The sequence below is a fragment of the Macaca nemestrina genome, chromosome 10 (genome assembly GCF_043159975.1).
Source record: "Macaca nemestrina isolate mMacNem1 chromosome 10, mMacNem.hap1, whole genome shotgun sequence".
NCBI lineage: Eukaryota > Metazoa > Chordata > Mammalia > Primates > Cercopithecidae > Macaca > Macaca nemestrina.
The window spans coordinates 43,843,434-43,857,572 of record NC_092134.1 but is presented as its reverse complement, the minus strand read 5'-3'; the positions used below and the strand labels follow the sequence as shown (position 1 = coordinate 43,857,572).

The 14,139-nt window shown below is 41.9% G+C and overlaps 1 long non-coding RNA gene across 1 annotated transcript in view; it reads left to right on the top strand.

Moving 5' to 3' along the window:
* Position 1: 1 nt before the first annotated feature.
* The window catches only part of LOC112427055 (uncharacterized), a 50,843-nt gene continuing 36,705 nt past the window's right edge, over positions 2-14,139 (top strand). Inside the window, exon 1 of the long non-coding RNA XR_011608996.1 lies at positions 2-88. This is a non-coding gene — a long non-coding RNA (uncharacterized lncRNA). The remainder of the gene's footprint in view (positions 89-14,139) is intronic.

The window sequence follows — 14,139 nt, the reverse complement described above, 5'->3', positions numbered from 1 at the left end:
ACCCACTTTTCCCCTATAGGAGAAACGACCATCAATCACAATACCTTCCCCTATCCTGGCTAAAGGGAGGTTGGATCCCTGACTGAAGGTAGGCCTATCAGATACTCTTGACCTGGAATTTCAGTGTGGAGAGAAGTGACACAAAAACTGAGAATGGTTGGAAATCATTTACCCTGGAGGCAGTGAAACTAAGGAAACTGCATTATTCACAAAACCTGAATTCCTAGAGCTTCTCTTGTCCTTGATAAAGCAGATCCTTCAGCCTCTCCTTCTGTGAGCTATTCGATATCCTTCTGATAAATTCATCTGTTTGCTTAAGCTATCCAGAGTCAGCTTCTGTTAACCTCATCACAGAATTCTGACAAAAATAGCTTCTCAGATGCTTCAGGCTCCAATATGCAATGCTAAAGGTCAAAATTTAGGGGTGGGGGAGGAGTCACTTGGGTCAAACATTTACTAAGGCACCAAGCTCAATTTTTCTGAAGACATTCTTCTCCCAGAGGTTGGCTTTATGGCATCCCTTACAGAGCGAGGGCCGCACAGGCCCGGGAAGGAAAAGGAGCCCCTGACTCCATTTTTTCTTGCAACTAATTTGGTTGAAATCACCAGATCCCCTAATTCTAATGCAATTCCAGTGAGTCCCACAGATTCTAGAAAAGTATCAGCGGTGCTGGTCTAGGTGGGTAAGTTTCAATCTGTCTTGTAAGAGGCAGTGACAAAGTTACACAGTAATTATGTAACAGATTATGGTGGAGAAGCAGCCACTGCCTTTAAAAAAAAAATCACTGCGTGGGAACCTTTTCAAATCACAACCCTCCATTAGGAGCCTATATTTCCCAGAAGATCCTCATTCCTTCATTTAGGCAGCAGTTTTAAAGTCAGCTGGAACCACTGTTTCCTCATTACAGCAATGGAAAGGGCCAAACTGTATCTTATTTTACTAAATAAGCAGCGTGTCCTAGTCGTGGCACTTTGTATCCCTAGGATGTCATCTTGTTTTGAAGTTATTTCAGCTTTGGTTTGAAAAGTATCGTGTCAGCAAAACCGCCCTTCCCCCCCATGGAGTTTAGGAGCCAGGAGGGAGTAGGGTAAGGGATGCATAGGAGATGATGTTCCTGAATCATTTGCTAGAGCCCTCCACCTGTTGAAATTATGTCCTCTTCCTCTCCTCCTTCTCCTCCTCCTCATCCCCCTTCTCTCCTTCCCATACCCTCCTCCCCTGCTTCCTTTTCTCCCTTCTGCTACTCCTCACGTCTTTTATTTGTTTGGTTTTGCTGCAGTTGCAACTCCAGTATCCTGATGGGGGAAGCAACTTCAGTGGGGTTTTTTTTTTGTTGTTTTTTGTTTCTGTTTTTGTTTTTGTTTTTAATACAGAGTCTCACTCTTGTCTCTCAGGCTGGAGTGCAGTGGTGCGATCTCGGCTCACTACAGCCTCCGCCTCCTGGGTTCAAGTGATTCTCCTGCATCAGCCTCCTGAGTAGCTGAGGTTATGGGGCCTGCCACCACACCCAGCTAATTTTTGTATTTTTAATAAAGACGGGATTTCACCATTTTGGCCAGGCTGGTCTCGAACTCCTGACCTCAGGTGATCCACCCGCCTCGGACTCCTAAAGTGCTGGGATTACAGGTGTGAGCCACCATGCCTGGCCCAGTGTATTCGTTTATTCAACAACATTTGTTGAGTATCCTGGACCAGGTACTGGTAAACTAGATAGGCAATGTCCTTGCCTTCGAGGAGCTTCTATTCCAATGGAGGGAGACAGAAGCAAATGATGATTTCAGATCTGCTTGGCCCACAGGGAGCCCCTGGTCTAACATATGGGCAGGGGATTCCAAAGTCCTTACTTTCCAGGTGGAAATGGTTGCTTGTATGAAGTAGCAATTAGTTAGATGAACACTTCAGACAAGGACAATCAAAATAGGAAGTTGTTGATTTCAAATACCTTCAAAGAAGGAAAATGTTTCAGGGAAGCTTTTACTTCCATGGACTTATTTCATCAGTTCTTTGGTCTTAGGTGAAACCTTTTAATGAATCCCTTGCATTTATGAAATGCTGTATGACTGCGCACAGTCCCTTTGTGCACGTGACTTCACTTGGTCCTGTGTGAAGGACTGAGCAGGTATTATGTGATTTTTACAAATGAGAAAACTGAAGCTCAAACAACTTGCCCCAATGCACCCAGCTAGCTTAGGTGTATGACTAGAAACCAGGCTTTCCTCTTTTTTGATCAACACCACAAACCTCACTTCTCCTCTCTCACCTCCCTCATGGTCATGTTTTTCATCCATCACCAAGGGCCCTGCTGCTGTGGCTTTGATTGGGATGAGCCATGATATTTTAGGAATATGATATTCTAGGAAAGAGGACATACCCCCCAACAGACACACACTCCTAAAAAGTATATAGCCCTGTAATTTGCTACTATCATTTGTCAAAAATTATTAGCTTCAAGCCTTTCTGGGGGGCCTAACTCAGAGACCATTCGGGAAAAGAACCAAATTTCCAGTGGCATCTATCTGTTCTAATGCCAGCACTGCGGTTATAGGAAGCCATCCACAGAGGATACAACATACCTACTTATTATTTGGCATCAAAAATACCAGTAGCTGGAATATTGATGACATATTAACAGTGACTTCTGAATTTATAACCATATTTGCCTGATTCATCCATTCCTATAAAAATTGATCAAGCTGGGCGCAGTGGCTCATGCCTGTAATCCCAGCACTGTGGGAGGCTGAGGCTGGAGGATCAGCATAAGCCCAGGAGTTTAAGACCAGCCCAGACAGCACAGTGAGACCTCATATTTGCAAAACTTAAAAAAAAAAAATTAGCTTGATATGGTGGCATGTGTCCGTAATCCCAGCTACTTGAGAGGCTGAGGCGGGAGGATTGCTTGAGCCCAAGAGGTTGAGGGTGCAGCAAGCTATAATCAGGCCACTGCACTCCAGCCTTGGCAACAGAGCAAGACGCTGTCTCTCTGTGTCTCTCTCTCTTTTTTTTCAAATGATCAGTTTAGTGATAATAGAGTGGAAACCACATCTAAGTAAACTTTATTACAGTAATGTGTCCTCTACTAATGGAAGTTAAGATTTATCTAACATCTCTTATGAACCAGCCCCTATGCTAAGTGTTTCATATCATTATCTCACATAATCTTTACCACAGCTTTTAAGTTAGGTGCTGTTATTATAACCGTTTTACAGATGAGGAAATTGAGGCTCCAAAAGGTAAACTGTTTTGCCCAACAATATCTAGCTACATGGTGATAGAACTAGTGTTTGAAAGTTGGGCCATCTGACCGCAGAATCGCTTTCTTAATCACTGTTCTAATTGGTGCACAGATTATTAGAGTTAGACCTTAGTTGAACTTCCTATTTTAGACAGAAGGAAGCAGAGGCCCTAGAGGATTAAGGATCTGCTTAAAGTCTTCACCAACAGAATGAGACTTGCTTCTACATTGCCTCTCTCAACTGGAGAAGAGCTGGAATGAGTCTTTTGATTTTCACCTATAGGTTTACAGAAGAATATCTTTTGAGAATTTGAGTAGAGAATATCCATGCCATGTAAAGTGGAATCTTGACAAACTTGTACTCATGAACCCAATTATAAAGTTATCTATTCAATCATAAGAAACATTTCTAAGTGACTAAAAACTAGCCATATTCTAGTAGGAGTCCCCTCTTCTACCTAGGTCTGTTCTGATCAGATAAACCTGGAGCAATATCTGTTTCATAACAATAAATTTATCTCAAGCTTCCAGGGGAGTCATCTTTGAAAAACTCATAAGCAAGAAGTTAACTGTTGTAATAAGCTGACAGTAATAGTGCAGGTTTTATTACTTTTGTTTTGGTTGGTTTTCTTCTTCTTCTTCTTTTTTTTTTTTTTTTTGAGTTCAATAAACCACACTGAATGTTAATAATCCATTAGAACTAAAGGAAACATTTTTACCTCCAAGAAAATTACTTTTTCCTCCCAAATCTGAACCTGTAAACACAAAAGCTCTTTGTCTTATAAAAAGGCTTAGCATTAGTTGTTTCAACAAGATTAGCCCTGTTGATCTGAAGCACCTGTGCTTCCAGAAAATGTAGGACATTATCAATTTTTAACATTTGTCCAGGAAGCTGTGCTTGGACTAAAGTTATTTATCCAGCTGGGTATACTGACTAGGACAGAGCAGATCAAAGTAGTTGGGGATTGTGTAACATCTAAGATTGGCCCTGATAATCAATCCAGCCTGGAGCACATGGACATGATTACAAAATACCATCTTCCCCTTTTTTCAGGATACTGATAAAACAGAAGGCAGTGCTATCTGCCATAACCCACTTCAAGAATTCCAGGGACCTGTTTTTAGGTCATTTAGTTGTTCTGCTTAGTTTTCTGGATGGTGAGCACACAGAAGGCACAAGATGAAAACTCTAACACACAATTTGCATCAATGACACCCTTGGGGTTGTTAAAAGAACAAATAAAAAGGGGTGTGGGAGGAGGTCTGTGGAACTGTGTGTGCCACCTCCATATGGGCTTACTTTGGCCCTCTCCAGGGAGGAATGCTGTGCAACTGCATCCCCATTCCTGTCCCCTCCGCCTGCACACACTGGAGTAGCAAGAAGGCAGCAGAGAGCACACAAAAAGACACTCAGCAGGGGAAACAGTCCCAGTGTTTAACCTTGGGTGTTCAATGAACACAGTAGGGCTGGGGGCGGGAGGGCCAAAACAGGAAGAGGAAAAATACAAGACGGTTTGGTAAGAAAGCAAAAATAGAAAGAATCCCAAATTTTTAAAAATAAAAATCAAATCAAAACCAAAAGCCACAGGCTGCATTTATCTGAGAAGCGAGAAAGTGAAGGAAGCAATTTAAACTAGAAAGATGCAAAAGTGGCAGGGGCGCAGGGAGCTCCCACTGCTTTCCCCAGCAGGACTGCAAGGGTGGGAGGATCCATTCAAACCAAGCACCTCCAAGCTTGGCAAAGGATTGCTCTCTGAATGATGCCAGGCCTCACCCAGCTGCTTGGAAAGGAGCTTGCATGAAGGTAGGAGGGAAAGGATTGCAGAGAACCTGCTGGCGTGCTTCTTCCCTATCTGAGTTTGAGTGCTTCTCAGAGAACTTTAAAGGCTGACGGCTAAATTTAATCAGGGTTAAATCATTGAAATGAAGATGTTCTCATGCAATACAAATGAAAAGTGATTCTGCCAGCGCTTTCCCTATAAGGCAATGAATGGTACAGGCTCCTAAGGAGCAGCCCAGCGTTTGGAAATGTTACGAATTCAGGGGAGGCAGGAAATGTGAAAGTCTGGTTCATTGCTAATATTGTCTTCCGGGGATTTTTGGCCTGGAGGTGAAACAGGCAGGGTTTTACAGCTGGTATTGTGCAATGACTGAGCATTTGCTTGCTCTCAGTTTAGTAAAATTATTCATATATGGCATTCTAACTACATTCTATATTTCAGGCAGCTGTTTTCTCTAAGGAACTCCAAATATTTTCTGCAAAGGCGCTTACACAAACCTTACAATCGTGGACTTAAACTGAATGAAACATTAGTTTGTTGTTTCAAGACAGTTTGGCAATCTGATTTCGTGCCAGTTTAATCATTTTAGAAAGTGTACAGGTACAATTCCGGTTCAGACTGGCTTATCTTCACATGATTTATTTTCCATAAAAGTAAATGTTAAATCACAGTGATAAGTCATGTGTGCTTGATACAGTGTGATGAGAAGGGCACTTTACCTCTGTAGTTGTGCTTCCAAAAACCCATAACTCCTGTCTAACCACAAGAAGAACATTAGATAAACCCAAATTGAAAAACATTCTACAGATTACTTCACTAGTTCTCTTCAAGGTCATCCCAAACCAGGAAAGTCTGGAAACTGTCACAGTCCAGAGAAGCCTAAAGAGACATAACAACTAAATGGAACGCAGTATCCTATTGATACATTACTATTGACCTTTCCTGTTCCAGGAACAGGATGCTGGGGAGAGACCAAGGCAATCTGAATAAAGTATGGTCTGCAGTCAATAGTAATGTATCAATTTTGATTCCTTAATTGTGACAAGTATACATAATATAGGATGTTGACAATAAGCAAACTAGATGTGCAATACATCGAAACCTTCTATATTCACAACTTTCCTACAGATCTAAACTATTCTAAAATTAAATGCTTATTAAAAAATAAATGTCACACCTGTAATCCCATTCCTTTGGGAGGCCAAGGCAGGAGGATCGCTTGAGCTCAGGAATTTGAGACCAGCCTGTGCCACATGGTGAAACCCTGTCTCTACAAAAAATACAAAAATTAGCTAGGTATGGTGGTGCACGACTGTAGTCTCAGCTACTCTGGAGGCTGAGGTGGGAGGATGGTTTGAGCCTGGGAGGCAGAGCTTGCAGTGAGCCCAGATTGTGCCACTACACTCCAGCCTGGGTGACAGAGTGAGACCCTGTCTCGGGGAAAAAAAGAAAAAAAAAAAAAAGTCAAAAGTTAGTCTCATGATTCTGCAAAATCAGTCATTTGAATCCATTTCAGGTTTCAAATCATGGTTGGTTTAGATCCCTGTACCCAGTGTCCTATTTTTATTGGCATTTTACCAAGAGGAAAATTGAAACATAAAGACAGGGCTGAACACGAGGTGAGGGCTGATGTGACAAAGGAGAATTTCTCTTCTGGAACTCATCTACCTGGCTCTCCACTCAAGCACCTGGCCTCTGGACACTGCCTAATTACCTTCCGCCAAGATAGTGGATAACAAAGGAGTTTCAGGTGTTACCTTTTAGTTTATGTGTTTTAATGGGATATTATGCAGAGAACAAATGGGTGCTGAGGAATGATTTCAGCCCCTACCCAAACAACATAGGGTAGTCAGTTAGCTTTAGGGCAGTGGCCATCAATTCTGAGACTTACAGGTATGACTCCCTGGAGACAATCCAGGATAATGTGACTTCTCATCTCAGGCATATGAGATACAGTCAGTGTGGGAATGAGTCCTGGGGCCATGACAGCAAGAGGCCAGCCTCTAAGAGATGATCTGTACCTTGCTTTTCAGCCTTTAATAACTTGAGACATTGCTGCCAGCTACTTAACTAAGCTCTGCAACTGCTGTAATGAGAAAGTGATGACCTTTGGGCTTACAAAGTCCTGCATTCAAGTCCCCCGCGTCCAAATTTGCCACTTCCTGGATGTGTGGCCCAGGTCAGCCTACTTAATCTTGCTGATCTTCCAGTTTTTCATCAGGAACAAGGCTGATCATAATACTGCCTTGAAGGATTGCTGTGAGGACTAGCTAGAGGGAGTGTGTGATAGTCCCTTGCTCAATGTCTGGAATACAGTAGATATTAAACAAATGCTCTTTCCTTTCGCCCTTTCCCTCCTTTCTCACACAACAGGACAGTGGAGACAGGCACAGCCTGGCAGCTCAGCTCCTCTCACAAATCGTTCTCTCTGTTCTCACGAGATTAGCATTTCTAATAGGATCAGGAATTCTTTCTAATTCATTGATTATTAATCCTGAGGTTTGCAAATAATCTCTCCTGATTCGTGCAGAACCAAGAACTTAATGCTCTTTCAGGGTTTAAATTTATTTATTTTTATTTTGTTGTTATTCCCTGGAAAGGTCCAATGTTATCCCACCAGAAATTGTCTGGGTGGCTCTCCTGCTGGATAATTAAAGCTAATGGAGCCCAGGAGCTATGCAAAGTAGACACTAAAAGAGGATTGTTTAAAACAAGATGGGAACCGTCTGCTAATAGTGCCTTGTAGCCAGAGATGTCAGGACATCTCAGTAGAATTGTGGGAACAAATAAGGAAGAAGCAAGATACCTAAGAGAGCTAAGAGTGGTGGGGAGAAGAAGAAGAAAAACAGAGCAAGCAGGCAGACAGGCTAAATAGGGAGAGACCCCTCAATACAGAGATGGTCTAGAGGTGAAAAAACTGGGGAAAGCTGTTTCTGAAACCTTCATAGGGGACTTCGAAGGGAAAAATTTCCCAACATCCAGGCCTTTTATAATTCTGAATGACAGCCGTCCTCCCAGTAAATGTGTTTCTGTCATGATACGTGTGACAAGTGCATCTCTTATTCCAGGTCTGTCCTCACAGTGCGGCCTGCCGAACTGTGCCGTTTACATCTAACCGACATAGAAAACTTCTACCTTTCGGCAAATCCAACCAGCATTCAGGTTAAATGGCCACACTTTCATGATTGTTATTGTTATTCCCAGTCTGCATTACTACCGTAACAGTGGCACTGTCAGGCAATCCATCATTTGGGCCAAACGTGAGTTTGAGGAATTCCACAGAGAATCTTTTCATATTTGACCCAATAGGGTCTTCCGAGGAGTCTTCTGCACCATTGGGGTCAGGAAAGAGACATGAATTTTAAGGGTTTTACTACCAAATGTCATTTGCTTTATTATTATAATTATTATTATTATTACTATTTTTAAACAAGGTCTTGCTCTATCTCCCAGGCTGGAGTACAGTGGCTGGAACACAGCCCACTGCAGCCTTGACCTCCCAGAGGTGATCCTCCCACCTCTTGACCTCCCGAGTAGCTGGGACTACAGGCACACACCGCCACACCCAGCTAATTTTTTTGTTTGTTTGTTTGTTTGTTTTGTTTTGTTTTTAGAGATGAGGTTTTGCCGTGCTGCCCAGGCTGGTCTCAAACTCCTGAGCTCAAGCAGTCCTCCCACCTTGGCCTCTCAGAGTGCTGGGGTTACGGGTGTGAGCCACCGCACCTGTCCCTTTGCTATGTTTAGAAATTTTTAAAATAAAAAGCAGTTATACATGTTTATGGTAGAAATTTTTGAAAGTAAGAACTATCTAAATAAATATCACCCATTATCTCATTAACCAAGGATAATGCTATAAACATTACTGTTTTCTCTTTATTTATGTATTTATTTATTATTATTATTATTATTTTGAGCCAGAGTGTCACTCTGTCGCCAGGCTGGAGTGCCGTGGTGCAATCTCAGCTCACTGCAACCTCCGCCTCCCTAGTTCAAGCGATTCTGCTGCCTCAGCCTCCCGAGTAGCTGGGACTACAAGCACCCACCACCATGCCCAGCTAAATTTTCTTGTATTTTTTGTAGAGATAGGGTTTCACCATGTTGGCCAGGATGGTCTAATCTCCTGACCTCGTGATCTGCCCACCGCAGCCTCCCAAAGTGCTGGTATTACAGGCATGAGCCACCGCCCCCGGCCTCTTCTTTTTCTTTCAAAATTATGTTTACATTTTCCATATAAAAATGGCATAGAAAATGCAGAAAACATTTCTATTTCTATGGAAAAAGAAGAAAAAAAGTCCTTAATTATTCCACCTAACTACTATCAAAATATTGGTACATTTCTTCCTTAGGTTCTTTTTTGTCTCTGTGAATAGCATTCCTCCTTTAACATGGCAGCAACCAAACCGTATATATAAGTTAGTATTATGACACTTTTGCCTGACATCATCACAAGCTTTTTCAGGGTTACAAGTTTTCTTTTCAAAAATTTTCATTTCTACCAGCATTCTAATACTACACAGAGTAGTTATATTGTTGCTTACATTAAACTATTTCCCTAGAGTTAAGATTTAGTTTGTTTCCAGAATTTGTTATTAGAAATACCATTGTGTCAACAGTACTAGCCTAATAATTTTTTTTTTTTTTTTTTTTTTTTTTTTTTGAGATGGAGTTTCACTCTTGTTGCCCGCCTGGAGTGCAATGGCACAATCTTGGCTCACCGGAACCTCTGCCTCCCAGGTTCAAGTGATTCTCCTACCTCAGCCTCCCGAGTAGCTGGGATTACAGACATGTGCCACCATGCCTGGCTAATTTTGTATTTTTAGTACAGACGGGGTTTCTCCATGTTGATCAGGCTGGTCTCGAACTCCGGACATCAGGTGATCTGCTCGCCTTGGCCTACCAAAGTGCTAGGATTACAGGCGTGAGCCACTGCACCTGGCCAGCCACCACATTTCTAATAGAATCATTTAAATGCTGGTTTCCATGATCCACATTTATAGAAAAACAAAATCAAGAGAGCAACAAAAAGTTATTCACGAATTATAAAAATCATTGCTAACCCACTATATGTCTAGGCTATGGCAGCAAATAGCAAAGTTTATTAAGTTCCTTCTAATTGCTAAGACAAAGTTCCTCATAGAACACAAACTACTTCCATAGTGATATTCTAATAGCGTGAAGTCAAACCAACTTAAATGCTGTCAGACAGCATGACTGTCCTCTTCTGAACATGACATGGGTCAGATAGAGTTATTTTTAGATAAGAGATAAGTCAGCTTAACTACACTTCTATGTCTTTAAAAATAAAAGCCCATATAACTTCGGAGACCAAGACAGATTAAGGGAATGCTAAAATTTTCCATAGGTAAGTTTTTTTTTTTTTGCATGTAATTCCTGATTCCCACCATTGCTTTCAGCAGCCCGGTCCACAGACCTGAACAATGGTTAATGTTTAAAAAGGTACAGCGTGTTCTGCTTAACAACTCTGCTCATTTCCTCTTCCTGATGGTGCTGCTGTGATTGCAGGACTCAAGTAAGGGTTTTTTACTACATGAGAATACACGAGAAATGATGCTCGAGTCATAATAAATGTGAGATTAAGGTCACTTAAAGATAAGAAAGTTGCAGCCTTAAGGAAAAACTTGAGTTGGCTTGGACCTCTGCGGGGGCAGGTTTACTACAGTTTGTGGAAATAACCCACAGCTACCACTGAAATATGTGTAAGGATTTCAGACAGGAAATGAAGGAAATGCTGCATTAAACTAAAAGCACTTTGGGATTTAAATAAGCCGAATATAGATTCTCTGGTGAGAATGTGATCAGGGCACTGCTGGCACTGGCCCACCCTCTCATCTTCAGTAGTGGAAAGAATTACAGTCTGCCTATCAAGTCCAGAATACAAAGTGCTTTCAGTCCTCTGACTATCCTCTTTCCTCTTTTATTAATTCCATTTCTCATTAAAATCCCCTGTACAATGTTCCATGAGAATCAGCTCAAGGCAGCTACTGACATTTCCCATAAATGATACTCCCAATCTTCTTCCTACCAATGCAATTAGTTCTACTTCCTTCAAACTTCATTCAAAACTCAACTCATCTGAGCTACGCCTGATGACCTTACGGTCATTCCTTGTCACTGTAAACCCTCAGCAGTTATTGTTGACTGATTTGCTCACTATGACCGCGTGTTTACTTGTGCCTGGCATTAGGCTTGGTCCTGGGGCTACACTGATGAGTAAACCCCAGTCACTGCCCTCATGGAGGTCACAGTTCACATGAAAAAAAACATCCTAATAAACTGTGATAAGGGCAATGGTCAAGATAGGCATGCAGAAGTATGAGGACAAGATATTCTTCCTCTGGGGTGTCAGAAGGCTTCCTGAAAAAGCTGATGCCTGAGCTGGGTTTTCAAGTAGAGGAAGGTGAGGGAGATAGAGATGGTAGATAGTGTAATCCATGAAGAGTTGAGATGGCCCTGCGTGCCATGGTATGCTTGGGTGTATTCGTGACTTTCACTTCATGAGAAGTTCCCTGTATTTGGGTTCTTTTGCTACAATTGAATTATAAGCTCTTCCAGGAACCATATTTTCTACTTATTTTGCCTTCTTCCCCTTGGATCTGTTACAGTCCCCAGAGCGTTTTAAAGAGTTGTGTTTCACCATCCTGGGAAACACACTGCTGACTCACTGACCACCTCCAGGCCTCTCTGCCCACTGTGTGTTAACAAGACTGTGTGGCCATGGAAAGATATGTAAGGCTCTCAGCTGCAGGCCTTTTATCAGCTATCAGGATAGACCCAGGAAGACACGCAGGTCTGACTCAAAGCACACATGTACTGCCTAAGGGGAGAAACCACCCAAACCACTTACCCAGAAGTTCCACAAGCCTGTCACATGCCATCCTTTCACTATTTCATATTCTTAGCCTTTGGTATGGTGGTTTAAGTTTTACATTCAAAGAGCTCTGCACCAATATTTCTATTAAGATTTCATTGGATAATTTTTAAAAGTTCACTAAGCAAGTATGGAATGGATTTTCAACTCATCCCGCAGAAACATAAAGTAATCATTTTTAAAAATTAAGATCTTAAAATTGATGTGGTGGATACTTTTATTGATGTGGTCCCTGCCTCAAAAGTTGCCACTGCTGGGCAACTCACTGTCCTCTCTTGAGTCATGTGACTTTCTTTAGCGGTGGAAATACTTAGTGGACCTCATGAGCCTTAAAAGTTTTGTTTTGTTGAGTTCCTTTGCTTCACAATGAGAAGATCGGATCCAACTTGAGGTTGAGGGTGGGTGTGTGTGCTTTGTTTCTGGACTCATACTTGACTTTTAGGTAAATAGACCTCCACATTTCAAGGCTGCCAGATCTTTCATGGATGGTTAAATCCCAATCCCTCCCGCACTGCCTGGGGTCAGGGATGGAGGAGGGAGGAGAGGTAGAACAACAGGGTAAATTGAAAACAAACAAACAAACAAAAAGAGATAGAAAAAAAAATCACCAAGCCAGTTTCACAGGCTCTGTTGCTCCAAAGCCATCATTTCAAGGTTATGGCTTTAAAATTAGGGAAGCAGCTTTCACCTGAGCCCTCCTTAATGGAAACAGCTGGAATCTAGCCTGCCTTTGGAAAGAAGAGAGGACAATCCTGGAGCATGAAGCCAGCTGCGAAAAATTGGTCACTGAACACAAAGCTTTTAGAACTACCAAATAAAATACATGGGAACTTTGTTTCCAATGGCCCAACAGCAGGGCCTAAATCATATTTGAGTGTGAAAATGAAATTAATGGCCTGTTTAAATTCCCCAACTAGAGTTTCCAAATTCTGGTCACCGGTGTCCTGACAAGCAAACCCCACATGGAGGAGATGGTTAAGTAACAGCCACTTCCAAACCCAAGGCTGTACCACTGAGGAGGAAGAAAGACAAGCAATACTTCCTAATTTAGTTAAACTAAATAGTACCCATATCCAGTTACCATTTCAAACATATTAGAATAACTTTATGCAAATACTTTGGGAAAGCAAATAATATTCATGAATGACCTTAACTACAAGCCCCTGTGTCCTTATTAGTCTATCAGAGATATTAATATTAGTACTTAACTCAAAAGACAGTGAGGATATGTTTTCACATAAAAAAGACATGTAGGCTGGGTGAGGTGGCTTATGCCTGTAATCCCAGCACTTTGGGAGGTTGAGGTGGGCGGATCACAAGGTCAAGAGATTGAGACCATCCTGGCCAACATGGGGAAACCCCATCTCTACTAAAAATACAAAAATTAGCTGGGCGTGGTGGCGCACGCCTGTAATCCCAGCTACTCAAGAGGCTGAGGTAGGAGAATCACTTGAACTTGAGAGGCGGAGGTTGCAGTGACCCAAGATCACGCCATTGCACTCCAGCCTGGGCGACAAGAGCGAAACTCCATTTCAAAAAAAAAAAAAAAAAAGACATGTAATGTTTTAAAGTCCTTACATGGTAGGTACCTAAAGGTAATTTGCTTTCTCCTTTTATTCCACGATTCTGACTTCACGTTCTTATGATCTTGGCAGTTGGCTATAAAACCAACGTCTGGCTTTTCTTTGTTCATGTTTGTATTCCCAGCAGGGTCTTGAAAACTCATCAAGAACAGAAACCTTGTGTGATATGCTGTTGTTCCCACAGAGGGCTGGACATAGTAGGTGGACAGTAGGTGCTCGATGCATTTCTTTTTATGCCTGCAATGAACTGCTTCACTCTTTTCAGACATTTCTTCCCTCATAATTACACACAAAGGATGATAAGAAAACATAAAATGTTTTTCAATACTTCATGGCCTTTCCCCACATTTTAAGACAACCAGGCCAACAGGAAAGGAAAGAGAAGGGGGAAGGTATTTCTTAACATATTAGACCTAATTAAAGGACGATGCCTGAATTTCCCAACCAGGATAGCATTACCGGAGAGAGAACCCTCAAAATGTCTTTTTAAGTACAGTCCCAGCAAAATGGAAGTTTAAAGCAATTATCCATCCAAGAGTGTGTTTTACAGATAACCCCTTAGCTTTACTGAACACAGCTCTCTAATCTGTTGCAAAATACCAGCACTCTTGTGGCTGCCTCATTGATACCATCAATCATCAGGCAGAGAAAGT